This window comes from Dipodomys merriami, unplaced genomic scaffold (genome assembly GCF_024711535.1).
Source record: "Dipodomys merriami isolate MVZ:Mamm:240054 unplaced genomic scaffold, mDipMer1.0.p SCAF_97, whole genome shotgun sequence".
NCBI classification, from domain to species: Eukaryota; Metazoa; Chordata; class Mammalia; order Rodentia; family Heteromyidae; genus Dipodomys; species Dipodomys merriami.
Window position 1 is genome coordinate 3,782,665 of NW_027206590.1, and position 15,855 is coordinate 3,798,519.

Below are 15,855 nucleotides of genomic sequence, written 5' to 3' on the forward strand. Positions count from 1 at the left end.
ACACACACACACACACACACACACACACCCAGCACTGGCTTCATTTCTCTCAACATTGGTCATCAACTGCCTTGGGGTGGATATTGACTACTTTGTACATGGTAGGATGCATTGGTAGAGCATTATCACAGGTTACTGGAGTAGGTGATGATAAGAGCACCATCTTAAAATGCCAATTCCATGGTGATGAGAGAAGTAATGACTGACTACAATGTGGTCTCTGTGGATTCCACTGCTTTATGTGTGGAGAATGGAAGAGAATGAGGATGGTTCGGTTCTTACACTGCTAGGAACAAAGTCAGGAAAAAAGCTGTGTTAACTTTGTCTTCTTGAAGATCTACTAAATCCTAGTTGGCCTGCAAAAGACCTGAGAATGTCTGTGGACACGAAGGGTGTGATAACAATATAGGTCTCAGAGGAATTTTCTGAGAGATCCTTAAGATCATCTACCTAAAGTTCAAGCACAATTCCTGGGCCCCAGAGGACACTAATCACTTATTCAGGCCAGAAGATTTATGATTATCTTCAAAAGGAAAATAAAATCTCTCTCTCTTAAACTTTTCACTCATCACTAAGTTCCAATACTATGTTGGTTAATATTTGCCCTCTCTGTTTTCAATTCCACATCATTTTTAAGCACAATACATCTTGACCAATGTTACCCCTTCCATCATTCTTCCCCAGCTCTACCCTCAAGTTACATATATTCTCACATTCTCACATATATACATTGAATAAAACTTGCCCTTTCTTTTCTAATTAGTTACTTCCTTGGAAGAAAAGATGGAAAGAGAAAATATAAAGGAATGGTTCTTTACGTGGTTGCTTAGAATTTTGCAACTGAACTGAAATGGGTAGTCTTTCTCTTCCTCATGGGCCTATTACAAACATATCTGACTTCTTTTGACAGCATGATGTTGTCAGAGGAAAAGACAAATGAATGAGGCCAAACAGACGAGCCAAAAATATACCCCAGTATAGATGAACATTTAATATATGATAACGGGGATATCATATATCGATGAGAAAAATAGGATTGTTTAATACATGATGCCAGGAACTCTAGGTAGTAATTTTGGGTGAGGGAATCAATTTAGGTCATTACTTCAAATCATGAAGATAGATCAATTCCAAATGAGTTAAAGAACTATAAATAAGAAACTATCAAACTTTAAAAAAAATAGAAAAAAAGAGAAGCGAATAAGAATTTAATCTCCAGGGGAATAAGAACTTTCTAAGCTTAGCTAAAGCACTGAGATAAAGCACACTGAAGGCCAACAGGCTCAATGACTCACAATTTTATTTTAAAAATCTGAGCATCGAGACATACAAAATCTAAAATTAGAAGTGAAATAATAGCTGCATCAGTATTAATACAGTATTAATGTTTTCTCTAAACATCTCATATCAATTGAAATAAAAGAACAGTAAATCCTAGATCAATAAACTGGTAAAGATACAGAAAATTCACATGAAGGAAAAAGCATCTGGCGAACAAACATATGTGAAAACATCTAAGCTCTTTAGGAATTAAGAGAATGGTAGTTTTTAAAATAAAAGTTCTAAGACCATGGAATTGACAAAAATTTAAATACTAATATATATAACTATATATAAATAATAGTGTAAATAATATTATTATTTAGACTAGTAAATATATACACTATATAAATAGGGTATATTTACACTAGTAAATAGAGAAAATATCATGTATCTACTGCAGGAAATAGGTAATGCATAGATACTATACATTTATTTGCGTGATATGTACATCTTAATCATCTGAATTAGGCTACTTAAAAAAGAGTGCAGATAATTGTGAGGCTACCTCTCAATTTCCAGAATCAAATCTACTACTATTTTTAAATATTTTAATAGGAGGAAGAACCAAAAGGGAGGGAGCAATTAGTCAAGGGATCATGGTAGCATCATTTAAAATTACAAATGAGCATAAATAAAACTAATAAGAAGAAAGGAACTGAGTCAATTATGATACATACGTCCGTGCTTTGTATTGTGATAGCAGACGTACCACTTAGGACTACAGAAGAAACAGATAATTGAATAATTTGCTACAGTTTTAGGAAAGAAAGGGTTATGGCTTAGATACAAAATTTCCCCCATATGTCTCATGTGTGGAAGATTCTGTTTCCAGTTGGTCAATCTAATCATTGAGAGGTAACAGATCTGGAAGGATCTGACCTAATTAGTCCATTGAAGGGTTAATGATCTGATGGAATTATTGGGAGACAGGGGAACTAGAAAGTGAGTGTGGTTAGAGAATTGTAGGTCACTGGAAGCATGTCTCAGAAGAGTATATCTTGTCCCTGGCTCCTTTCCAGCTTGTTTTCTCTGCTTCCTGACGAGCATCTTCTAGCAAATGTTCCCATTGTCAGGGTACTGGCCTCCCTGCCAATTCACAACATTGTGCCTGTTGGTGATCACGGGCCCCTTCTTCTATCACCTTTCCTCGGTTTCCCTTACATTCAGCCAGTGTTTCATGAAGATGGGAATCCTGACCCAAATTTCACTGAGTAAGGTTTGAGTCTCAAGAGGTCATAACTAGTGGCTACAATTTCCCCTCAATGAATAATTTGGTTGGAAGTCACCTCAACAAATACTTAGGATTCTCAACATGACATGCAGTGGCAGACATCTAACTTCTCATGGTAACTGGGGTCAATTTTATTGGCCAGGAGAGGGACCCCCTGTTCTTCTTCTTACTGAATGTTCAATATAATGTGTCTAAAAATGGTGAGAGAGAGAGAGAGAGAAAGAGAGAGAGAGAGAGAGAGAGAGAGAGAGAGAGAGAAACAGAAACAGAGAGAGACAGAGACAGAGATCTCAGACTTCAAATCATGAAAACCATGACTAAGCTCAGCAGAAACACTAATCCTGGTGTCCTAGTACCTTCAAGTACACATTTGTCCTCTCTGGATAAGAAGCCAATGTCCTTCAAATGGGTTTTTCAGCATATGTATTCGAATCTGGTTTCCACCTGGATAGATGCCCCCAGCTCTGTATCTTAGTCTTGTTGAAGACAATTTCTACATCCTATAGGACAGTACTCCACTTGCCGCGGAGTTGCTCTTTCATGGTGCCATGAACGAACTTTCAATAACAATCCTATCATTCTATCAAGCTAGTTGCATCTGAGTAAGAGAGAAACTAGTAAGATTAGTCAAGATCCTGGATATGTGTCAAGGAGTACTCTTTCTTTGCTACCAAAATGAGATTCTTGGCTAGAAGAGATGAGTATCGGGTATCAGGGCAGGGTAAAGCCTTCATCCTTGCTGCCAAGCCTATTCTGATCAGGGGACCATTGGGCAATCCCCAAGGAATCCAGGGACTGCCATCCATAAGATCATCTTTCCAACCCACCCGATTAATAAGAGCTTCCCCTGCAAAGGATGCCCATAGGTAGTCATGTATTATGAAATATAAATGTCTTCATTCTTATTATCTATCCTGGGAGTTCCAAGTCTGCACCTGCCTTAAAAACCGCATCCCCATCCTCAAGTCCTATCCACTCTCCCACACACACACATACACATACACGAAGCTTGTCAACCAATTAGCCACCATTTATGAATCAATATACATCTGTGGCTCAGACCAACCCCTTCTCCATGAATTGGACAGTCAGATGCTCTCTGCCTATTGAAATCCTTCCCTTTACTGTTCTCTTTCAAAGACATGGCAGAGAATAGCTGACGAGCAGCAGCCATCCATTTCCAGATGATACTGCCGTGCTTTTGTGGCTGCATCATTAAAGCTGGCTACACTTTACTACTACCCACCCCCTCCGCCTTTAACTGGCCATAGAGAAGTGCCCGTGAAGACACAGGTGTGAGTTGAGAGGGCCAGAAAAGCAGGAAATGGAACCCCAGGAGAGCCTGTACCACCGAATGGCGCCGTTTACTCATGTTTTCCAGAACTATTCGGTCTGAGATTTCATATATCCCATTTATACCTTATAATGAAATGCAACTACATGAACCCAATTTTATGCATCAGTGTATCAGATAACAGCCAGGTCGTGATGAGCAGCTTGGGTCTCACAGTTGCTTCATGTCTCATGGCTAGGCATTCAGTCCCTACTAGGGATCAGTGATGGTTTCAAATAGAGAGTAATTATTGCAGAGGAAGGCCTCATTACAAACCCCAGGGAGGAGGCTCCTTTTGTGGCTTACCAGAGGTCCAATCCATACTGTATCAATGTTTTCTGTGGGTCTTTCCATCACCAACAAGACTATACAGCCTCTAAAATCTCTGTAACACTTAGCAACAGAGGCCAGGCTTGTAAACAAGTCTTACATTGCTCTGAGCTTTATTCAAACATCTCTCACCATCATCAGTCACTCAATAAATGGGTCAAAGAATTGGGCCCAGCTCTGTTGTAGGTTGTCTGAAAAATACAAAAAGGCTAGCCAGGCACTGGTGGCTCATGCCTGTAATCCTAGCTGCTCAGGAGGCTGAGATCTGAGGATCGTGGTTCAAAGCCAGCACAGGCAGGAAAGTCTGTGAGACTTCTATCTCCAATTAACCACTAGAAAACTGGAAGTGGCACTGTGGTCAAGCAGTAGAGCACTCACCTTGAGCTGAAGAACACAGGGACAGCACCCAAGCCCAGAGTTCAAGCCCCACGACCAATCAAAAAAAAGAAAAAAATATATATATATAAAGGCCCATCAAGTGCTGGGCATCTTTACTTGCAGTGGGTTGGTAGAAGACACAGTAAACCATGTCCGACATCAGTGACATAATTCTGAGGAGCACAGAGTCATCGGACACCAGAAGCTGCATCTACACCAGAGGTATCTGAAATTTCACAAGATTTATCTTCTACCCTCTGCCACAGACGTGTTTATTAAAGCACGTGGAGTCCTGCTATTTCTTACTCACCATAGCAGAATAGCATCAATGTCACTGATCAGGCTATCTGTAATGTTATTTGCATTTTGATGAAGGCCGAGCCTGAATGAGAAAAGGAAGGGAGTAGCTACTGAAACTGGAAGAGAGGAAGCCACGTGGTAAAGGCCTCCTTGACATGAAGTACTGGTCTTCATGTGATAAACGGGGGTTACAGTTACATAAGTAAGGTCATAAATACATTTCTTTTTAAACAGTTACTCCCCTTCCTCATTCCCCCCACTTACCCCTCCCCAATCCCCCCCTAAATTATATAGTTCATTTCCAGCATAATATCAAGTGAGTATCATTGCTGTATAAGTACATCCTTTGTCCTGCTGTTTCTGTCATTCTCTTTCCCTTCCACAGATTGGATAAACTTATATATAAGACAAAGGGTACAGAAAAATAAAAGAGAAGAAAATAGAAACAACTGCATACAGGACATAATGAGAACCTCGTTTCCAGTTTTTGGAGTTCATGTTGATACAATGAAGCACTGATCCTCAGCCCAAGGAAGAAATGAATCTACATCAAAGGAACTTGGAGGAAAGCATTCCACCATCCTTTTATTTCTTATTTTTCGATCTCCTGCTAAGACTCTCCATTAATCAAATCCAATCTGGAGACCAGAGGGAAGAACCAGACTCCCGGCCTACAGAGCAGAGTTGAAGATTGTGAGGTAAAGGAAGGTATAGACTTGCTGCAATGAGATGATTGCGATTAGTAAGAGAGTCAAGCACGGTGGTTCATGCCTATAATCCCAGCACTTGGGAGGCTGAGACGGGGGAGCTCAAGTTTGAGGCTATCCTAAGCTACATAATGAAACTTTGTCTCCAAAAACAAAAAAAGAAAAAAGAGAAGTGAAACTGAAAGATGAGTAACAGAGAGAGAGAGAGAGAGGAGAGAGAGAGCAGACAAGCAAAATATATACAGTAGAATGTTAAATTTTGTTACATTGAAATAGCATTGTTACTTTCATAATTTTGCAGATTGTAATATAAACTTGATGGCGAGGTCTTTGGGAACAGACAGTCTGACTTTTAAATACAGTTTGTTATTCCCATTGTAATTTGGAAATAATTGCTACTGAAATGTTACTACTAATAAAAATACATAAAACCTGTATTTAGATCTGAAGATTACACATTTTTTCAAGGTTATACAGAAGAAGAATTATGCTAAGGGCATCATACAAATCTCAGCAAATTTGGGCAGACTGAACTCATCCAAAACTTAAGTCTCTGGGCTGAGTGGAAGTGAGATAAGTATTAATAATAATGAGACCACGGGAAAATCCCAACATGATTGGAAATTAAGCACTATGCTTCCAAAGAATGCTTCAGTCAAAAAGTAAATCACAATGGAAATTAGAAAGTCTTTTGTACTGAATGATAATGAAAATAATTTCCATACTTAGAAGGAAATGAATCTGTTAGGGAGTGGGGGAAAGAAAAAAAAAACGAAAACAAATCATCTGCATAACAGTCTCCAAAGATGACTCCCCTCCACCACCCTAGAAAACACTTTGAAACCCAAGAAATGATAAAGAAAAAAGTAATGATAATCAGGACATAAACCTTTTAAATTAAAATTAAATATACAATACAGATTGTTTGGGGAGGGGGAAACCAATGGTTGATCTGTTGAAAAGCCTGATCAAGGCAAAAAGATTCCCTAGAGAAGGCAGAATTATAAAGGTAAATGGCCAGCAGAAAGGGTACTTGTTACCTGAACATTATCACCAAAGAGCAAGAAGGCATTCTCGGAAGGCTGAGAGGGTCACTCCAATCAAACAAGCAAACAATCCACTGTCTGTAGCTAAGTTTCTAGATCTGAGGAGATTTTAGACCCACTCACCTAGAACCCACAAATGAAGTATGCTGATCGCCAGAGAATAAGCTAATGACATCACAGCAGGTAGGCCCTGTAACTATTGCTCTACATTTATTCTATTGACGGTGCCCTGAAGGGAAGGCATGATTGTTTGAATATGGTCTGTCTCCTCCAAACTTGAGTTGTGGCATTATTTCAGGGTGGAACCTTTGAGGGATAATTGCATTCTTAATATCTCTTCCCTTCCTCCCCGCCCCCTGCCAACCTCAAGTACTAAAGATTGAACTTGGAGGCTTGCATTTATAGTGCAATGCCAGTTCTTTTGATTTTAGTTCTTTTATTCAAAATAAGTTCTTGTACTTTACCTTAAGCAGCCTCAGACCTCCATCATCCTATCTCTCCCTCCTAAATAGCCTTTTCAACAGAATGAGTTGTTCTTGCTCTGGGGGAACTGGATTGGTTCCCTCAAGGACAGATTGCTCTAATGTAAGGCTGCCTCTGCATGTCTCTTCCTTGTCTACTGCAAGCTGAAGCGGTCAGAGGCCCTCACCAGACGCCAAGCAGATACCGGTGCCATGTTCTTGGACTTCCAGCCTCTGAAAACATGAATCAGAACAAACTTCCTATCTTTTTCTTAAATGCCATATATCCGTTAAATGAGAGGATGGGGAGTTCGTTATGACATTTCCACCCACGTGTACTTTGATTCTAACCAATCGCACCCTCTCTATCCCTCTCCCCTCCCCCTCATTCCCCACTTCCCCAAACAGTGGCAATGTTCCACTGCTTCCTTCTCATGCTTGCGAGGCTCCTACTTCAACCATACTCATCCTTTTTCACACTCCTTGTTAGCCTAGCCCCTTCCACAAGCACCCACCAAGAGCCTGCTTCTCTTTCCCCACTAAACTTCTTATCGAATAAGGCACCCAGGCTCAAGTACTCCATTACAGCAACAGTAGGGAAATACCGACACATTTTAAGAACTATTGGATACACAGACTGAATTAACTGATTTTGATACCTGTGTAGCTAAAGGATTCTTGGGGCTCTTCGATAAGAAGGAAGATATGTGGATACCAGGTAATGCATGGAGTCCTGGCCAAATCCCAGCGGATCAGTCCACTGTTACCCAGAGCTCAGTCCCCTGATTGTATAATTGGAACTGACCATTGGCTGTTGAAGTAACCCCCGAATTTGAGCTCTTAGTTTATATAGCAAGACACGTTAGAGAGGGGAAAGAGGCATGCAAATTTGTGTAAAAGCCCCCCCCATTAACTAAGATCATAAATAAAGACCAGAGTCATATCCTGGAGGCAATGGCAGAGACTAGAAACATTTTCTAGGACCTAGAGGATACAGAGGTGATGGTCCCCATCATAACTCTATTTAATTTGTCCATCTGGCAGGAACTAGATGGAGCCTGGGGAATGGCTGTGGATTTCCACAACCTCAGGCAAGTATTATTAAGCTTAATTATACTTCCAAGTCACGGTACCTTTTGCTAGGACAGATTAATACAGTCTCAGACACAGGCTTTGTGACCATGGACTTGGGAAATGTTCTTTCCGAAACCCAGTCAGGAAACAGGAACTGAACCATTCACATTCACCTGATTGAACAATAATATTTACTCACTGTTTTGCTTTGGGGCTATATTAACTTTTCCAACCTCTGTCATAATATTGTTGGAAAAGATCTGGGAGGCAATCTTGGAATCTCCAGAAAAAAAAACAATGCAGGAAACCATCTGACACGTGGTACTCCTTAGACAGGATGGCCAATATACCAGGAAGCCTTTGAAGAAATGCATGCCAAGACATAGGCAGCTGGCACACATGTCTAACGCACTAGGGTACATGGTAGCATCCCCTTCAAATTTAAAAAAAAACAAACACTTGCATCTTCTTTGTCATACTTTGAAAGAGGAGTCATTTCTAGTGGGATTCTCAGGTTCTAGAAATCATTTCTCATATTTCCTACCTAGAAACAATGGGTCCATTCATCTGAGACCAGCAGTGTCTCAGCAAGTGGGTCTATCAGGTTAGCAATTTTTATTATATGAAAAGAGTACATCTTGGATCAATATATATTTTTGTGGTGGTACCAGGAATTGAACTCAGGCATGCATTCTACCATCTAAGCCATGCCTGCAGCCGGGTTTGCCTTGGTTATTTTTTAAGGTAGGATCTTTTTGTACAGCCAGTCCAACATGGGATGCAATCCTCCTCCCTGTACTTCCTACATCCTTGGGGATGGCAAGTACATGCCACAGTACTCAGCCATTGTGCTTCAGAGGTAGCTGGGATATAATGCACACCACTACCACAACTAAGCCAGTCAATGAAAGGGAGTCACCAGAAGTTGGATGCGTGAGTTAGACTCAAACTGTGATCTTCCAAGCAGCCAGATTACAGGGTTGAGTCACCACCGTGCCTGGCTCAGAGCTGTTGGTCTTTTTATACTGGAGATTTAAATTACCTGTACTTAAAAATTCTTGCATATTAGGGACAAGTTTTTAGTTCTTGATTTTATTTAATTCCTCCTTCCAACTTACGTGTTTCTTTCTAGTCTTCCACTTGGCTCTATTAGTCTCCACACCTTCCTCCCAAGTTTAAGTCCTCAATCTTACTAATAAGCCATGCTCTGTGGGCTTATAGTTGTAGGACATTTTTCTTGCGGTAGCATGTCAAAGGGAGGAGATAAGTACATCTTCAATGTTAAACCTCTTATACATTTAAAAATGCTTGAAATTATACTTTCCTTCTTATTAACATCAGGAATAAAACTATAATTACTCCTTTCCACAATGAGGAAATTAAGCTTACCTCCCTCCTTTTGCATGTTTTTCTGCCAACTTGTTGGAATTTGGAGAGTGTCCTAGATTATTATAATTATGAAGTGTTTTATTAATGTTTTTATTTACTTTTTGTGAATACTTCCCCATTTGAATTCTCTTTTGTAACTCTGTTAACAAAAATTACTGAGTCAAATTCATTTTAAGTGGTTTTAAAACTATAGTTCCTTCTCGATAGAAGGGCTACACATCATGAACCTTCTGTCATCCCATCAGGAAAAAAAGAAATAGAAAGACAGACAGAAAGAAAGAAAGAACAAAAGGAAGGAAGGAAGGAAGGAAGGAAGGAAGGAAGGAAGGAAGGAAAGAAAGAAAGGAAGAAAGAAAGAGAGAGAGAGAGGGGGGGGGAGGGAGGGAGGGAGGGAGGAAGGAATAATTCTAACAGAAGTCCAACCCAAATTTCCTCTACCTACTATTTTTCTGTCTCTGACTCTTTTGTGTAACACTCTCTCTCTCTCTTTCTCTCTCTCTCTCTCTCTCTCTCTCTCTCTCTCTCTTTCCCTCTCTCCCTCCCTCTCTCTCTCTGCAGCATACAACCTTTGGCATCAGACCCTCCCTAACACAAATCTATCTCTAACATAACTGGCTATATAAACCAGTTAAATGTCTCCTCAAGCCTCAGTTTCTTATCTGTAAGATAATGGCAGTTATATCTGTCTCAGGAGATTGTGGCAAAGATAAATTCGATTACACATGGAACACATTTTACAAAGCTTGCCTCATAATATATCTTGAAGAAGAGTTGGATCTGGTTATTAGGAACCTGGTTGTAAAGAACCTTCTCCTATGAACAGCTGTGACCTGTTTCTGTGTTGGGTCCCATCATCTTCTATACCTTGGATCAAGTTTTAAAGGAGAGAATGCAAGGTCAGATGCTCTGATTCATAGATATTCTCTAAGTACTAAACAAATATGCTTGGAGCAAGTCAAAAGATAACAGACCTGTCTCTTTTCTTCTTCCTTTCCCTCTCCAGTACTGAGAGTTAAACCCAGGACCTTATGCATGCTATGCGAGCACTCTACTGCTACAGCCATGCTCCTATCCCAACAACAAACTGCTAAATTAGATATAATTCTGCGTAAATCCCAGTTGAGTGAAGTCTTAGCTGTCAAAGGGAGTAAGTCACATACTTTCCGGTGTCTTTAATTTTCTCAGCTACCAAACAAGAGGCTGTATATACTTTCCACCTAGCAGAATGAAACACGTATCACAGCACCTGTAACAATGCTTTATAGACTCTACAATAAGACTCAAAAGTCAGTGTCACTATGGTGGACACACAGAAAACCCAGGGGCTTCCCCCAGTCCCCCCGAAAGTAATTATCATCCTTTGTTTTGCTCTACCTTTTTCTTTTCATGAGATATCTGGACCAAAAATGTACATTGGGGAACACCCAGAGCCCCATTCCGACCTCTTCTTCGTTGATCTTGTCTAAGCCAACCTGGAAGGGGATATTAAGATCCTGACTTCATCCCGGCCTCTGAAGTCTGGGATCAGGGATGGAACTGATGTGCTGGTATTCAATTGCTAGCATCTGTGTTTCCTGTGACACTATGCTACTTAGTTCCTTTGGCTGATTCAGGAATTCTGGGTTAGGTTTCCGAAGATTCTTATGGTAACAATCTCTTTCATAGAGTTTAGCATGATTTGGGAAGTTCTAGAGATAAAATACAGACTTGGTAACAAAAGACTAGTACTCAAGGCACGCATTTGACTAGCACTGTCAGTGTTATTGGCGAATTCAAGATTTAACGAATGTTGATTGAGCCTCTTTGTTTTGGCAGACACTGTAAGTAGGATTGGAGGCACAAAAGCAAACTAGACATCCCAGTGCCTGCCCTTATGGAGCTTGTATTCAAAGAGGTTGAGATAGTGAATACATGAACAGCATCAAAGGCAGGCTGAGAGGCCAGAAGAAGGGGATGTGGCTAAAGGTCAGCCCTGTGCAGGAGACATAGAACAAGAACCTGCATGGAGTGACTGAGCTAGGTCCTGATCTGAAGAATGTCTCAGGTGGAGGGGACAGAGAACAAAGCAGCACCCGAGCGTGTGCCTCGCAGCATGAAGAAGTGTGACTAGAGCAGAATGTAACAGACAGAGGGAATACCACGTTTAGAGAGGAATCCGGGGCCTGACTTGTCTAACTCTTACTAAGTAGTGGTTAGAAATTTGGGGTTTTCAAGAAAGGGACTCAGATCAGCACATTAGATATTAACGAGTAGTTTCTTGGGGCCTTAAGATTTCACGAGTAGCTCCAAGTAAAAACGGGGATGATAAAATAGCCTCACCTGATTGGAGTTGCCAGCTCTCCTCATGGATCTTACTAAGAAGATGCAGTGCTTCAGTCCTCTCTTCCATCATTCCAACCAGTCCCAGGAAGAGATTAAAACATGAAGGAAAATGTCTTTAACTGAGGCCCTTGGCTGCCAACATTCACGTCCTCACACTCCTCCCCATCCTCTTCAATGTTCCTGTGAGATCGGAAATGGCAGAACTCCAGAGTCGGCTGGAGACTCCTAGAATGGAGAGCCATCTACATTCGGAGTCTATCTCCAGACTACATCCAGAGTCAGCTGGAGAATCCTGGAATGTAGTGCCCACCTGGATACTCCTGAATGTGGAGAAGATCACTTATTCTGTAGAACATGAAAGTGGCTTACCAAATGAGCCATCTACAAGTGTGGGCACTCTGACCAACCCATCCCCTGAGGACACTCCCGGCCAGTAGCCACACACAATTGTAAACTGAGGCAGGGGAGACTTGAATGCTTACTGTGGGAGCATGGGAAGAAAGGCTGCCCGCTGGCTGAGGAATAAACACAACTTGTTCCATTCCTATGGAATGACTACCTAGGGTTTCTACCACTCTTACATTTGTAAAGTTTTCTGCAAAACCCATTGTGGCTCAAGTTTCAGGATTGCAGGTGTGTAGTAGAGTTGTCAAAAAAAAAAAAAAACCTCTGGAGAATAACAAAGTGAGATGACTGATACTATCTAAGTCTTCCTTTGTACCTCTAGTGATTAAGATAGTGTGGAATTGTGGCATTGGTGAAAGAAAGACAAACAGATCATTGTAATAGAATAGAGAATCCGAAAGTAGACAAATATACTCAACTGGCTTTTGGCAAAGAAAAACGCCACCACAAATGAATCTACACATAGACCTTGCTCCTTTCACAAAAGTAGATCAAAATTAATCACAGACCTAAATATAAAGCATAAAATCACAAAATGATCTAGAAGATAACATAAGGAGATATCTAGATGACTTTAGAATTGACAACAACATCTAAACTGTAAGATTTGTGAAAGGAAGAGAATTAAAAGCTTTTGCTTGGCCGGGTGCTGGTGGCTCACTCCTGTAATCCTAGCTATTCAGGAGACTGAGATCTGAGGATCACAGTCCAAAACCAACCTGGGCAGGAAAGATCATGAAACTCTTATCTCCAATAAACCACTAAACCAGAAGTGGTGCTGTGGCTCAAGTGGTAGAGTGCTAGCCTTGAGCTGAAGAGCTGAGAGACAGCGCCCAGGCCCAGAGTTCAAGCCCCATGACTGACAAAAAAAAGAGCTTTTGCTCAGAAAGGGTATGTTCAAGAGATGAGCTAGACCCTAGAAGAAAGTATTTATGAGATGAATAGCTCATAAAGGATTTGAGTTAAAATATACAATGAATTTTTGAAACTCAACAACAAAACAAATAGCCAGATTTAAATGGGCAAAAGATCTGAATAGATTTCTTATTTAAGAAATGCACAAATGACAAGTGAGCATATGAAGAGCTAGCTATTCAGCATGGTATGCCATTAGGGAAATGCATGTTAAAATTAACTATTGCCAGACACCTATTAGAAAAGCTAAAATACAAAACACAGACAATGCCAAAGGCTACAAATATTTGGAACAACATGAAGCATCATTCATTTTTTGGTAAAAATGCAAAATGATGCACCACCTAGAATGTGTTTTCTTACAAAGTTAGATAGTGTTCCATAGAACCCAGCAATCACACTCCTAGCCATTTACCTAAATGTGCTGAATACTCATATCCACACTCAAAGCTGTGCACAAATGTTTTATTTCATAATTGCCAAAAATGAGAAGCAACCAAGAGTTCTTTTGAAAAGAAGTGAATGAATAAACAAACCATGGTACATACGTGCAGTGCAATACTTAGCAATAAAAAGAAATGAGCTCTCAAGCCACACAAAGATGAAAGGAAACTTGAATGCATATTGCTATATATAAAAAAACTAATCCATCCAGGCATGTCTGTAATCTCATGTCTGTAATTCCAGCTGTTCAAGAGACAGAGATGAGAAAGATCAGGGCTCAAGGCCAGCCTGGGAAGAAAGCTAGAGTCTACCTCACTGAAAATTCAGGGCCTGTTATACATATAAATGTATATGCCTGTTATACATATAAAATGGATCATTCTTCATCCATATCAAGATGGAATTCTGTTCTTTATGACATGGGTGAATGTGGAAAACAGGATTGAAATAAAATAAACCAGGTATGGAAAAAGAAACAGAGTTCATGTGTACAATCTTAAAGACTCACAGGGTAAACATGTCTGTCATTGTCAGAAGAAAAAGTTCTGGCGATCTATGTAGGATGATTATAGTTATCAAGGTTGTGCATGTATTTCAAATATCTAAAGGGTTTTTAAATGTTTTTACCACAAAGAAATGATAAATATTTAAAGCAATTGATACTTTAGTTATGATGATTTGAAAGATGCATATACATGTATTGAAACATCATATTGTATCCCATATATATGTATGTATGTATGTATGTATGTATGTATGTATGTATGTATGTATGTATACTATGTAATTATGTTTATAAATTCCTTAGAAGAAATATCCATAAATATTATAAGGTTGAGATGCATAGAATTTTGAAACATTTTATTAGAAATTTAGTTCAATATTGTCACAGTCTAAAATCTTCTAACAGCTCAATTAATGGGCCTATTGACAGAAAGATATTTCTCAAAATTAGAAATTACAAAAATTATTGCTGAGCTTACATTTGCCAAAGGCAATTGATGTTACTTTCTAATATAACAATGGAAAAAATAAAGTGTGAGATGTAGAAATGTTGATTTCCACAAAAATGATCTTGCAAAACAAAAACCAAGTTAGAAAAATTGTATGGCCCAATAAAGAAAGAAATTGTATTACTTTAAAAACACAAAATGTTTATAACACCGAGATAGGCTTATGTAATTTGTATGTTTATGTTGCAATTCACATATCACTGTTAAATTTATATGTATGTGTGTATGTACATGCACACACACACGCACATGCACATGTATGAACAGATTGAACTCAGGGTTTTTAAGTTCTACTTGGCTTTCTCAGTTAAGGCTAATGCCCTGACACCTGTTTCACAGTCCCACTTCTGGCTCTTTGCTGATTAATTGGAGATGAGAGTCTTGTGGACTTTTTTACCCAGGTAGCTTCGAACTGTGATTCTCAGATCTCAGCCTCTTGAACAGCCAGGATTATGGGCATGAACTACCAGTACCTAGTTACTATTGTTGTATAAAAATTAAGTATACGTTTAAATAAATAAATAAAATCAGGAATTTTTATTGCAGCTTAGTGTAATGACCCTGTCACGGTGGATACATGACACTCTACATTTGTCAAATCCGTAACACGGTACAATGTGCAGTGAACCTTCACTGAACTATGGACTTCAGTAAGTACTAATGCATCCATGCTGGCTCATTAATTTCATCAATTTTGCTACACTAATGCTTGATGTTAATGACAGGAAAATTGTGGGAGGGGGGGAAATAGGGGTCTGTGTAATCGGCTCAACTTTCCTATGATCATAAAACTTTTCTCAAAAAATAAAGTCCATTAATTTTTTAAATGGCAAAACAAACACATTACTGCCACAAATAAAGGAACAACTCTAAATGCATAGGACATGAATTATGATGAAATACAGTTGAAGGGCAAGAGCAAGTTGTAGCTGATAAGATGATAGTTAGATGTTTACAGATATGAAAGGGGGGATTTCACCCATACAAAGAAATCCTGTTGGCCTGGTGGTAAAAGAGTCATTAGAAAGGGTCAAGAAAGGACAAGAGAGCTTCTGGTGACATACTACAGTTCTTTATTTCCCCTTTGATTTCCTTTGATTTTTTTGTTTTCCTTTTAAATTGTCATATGTTTAAGGTGTACAATAAATATCTAAAGACATAGTGAAAATATGACTATATAGTTA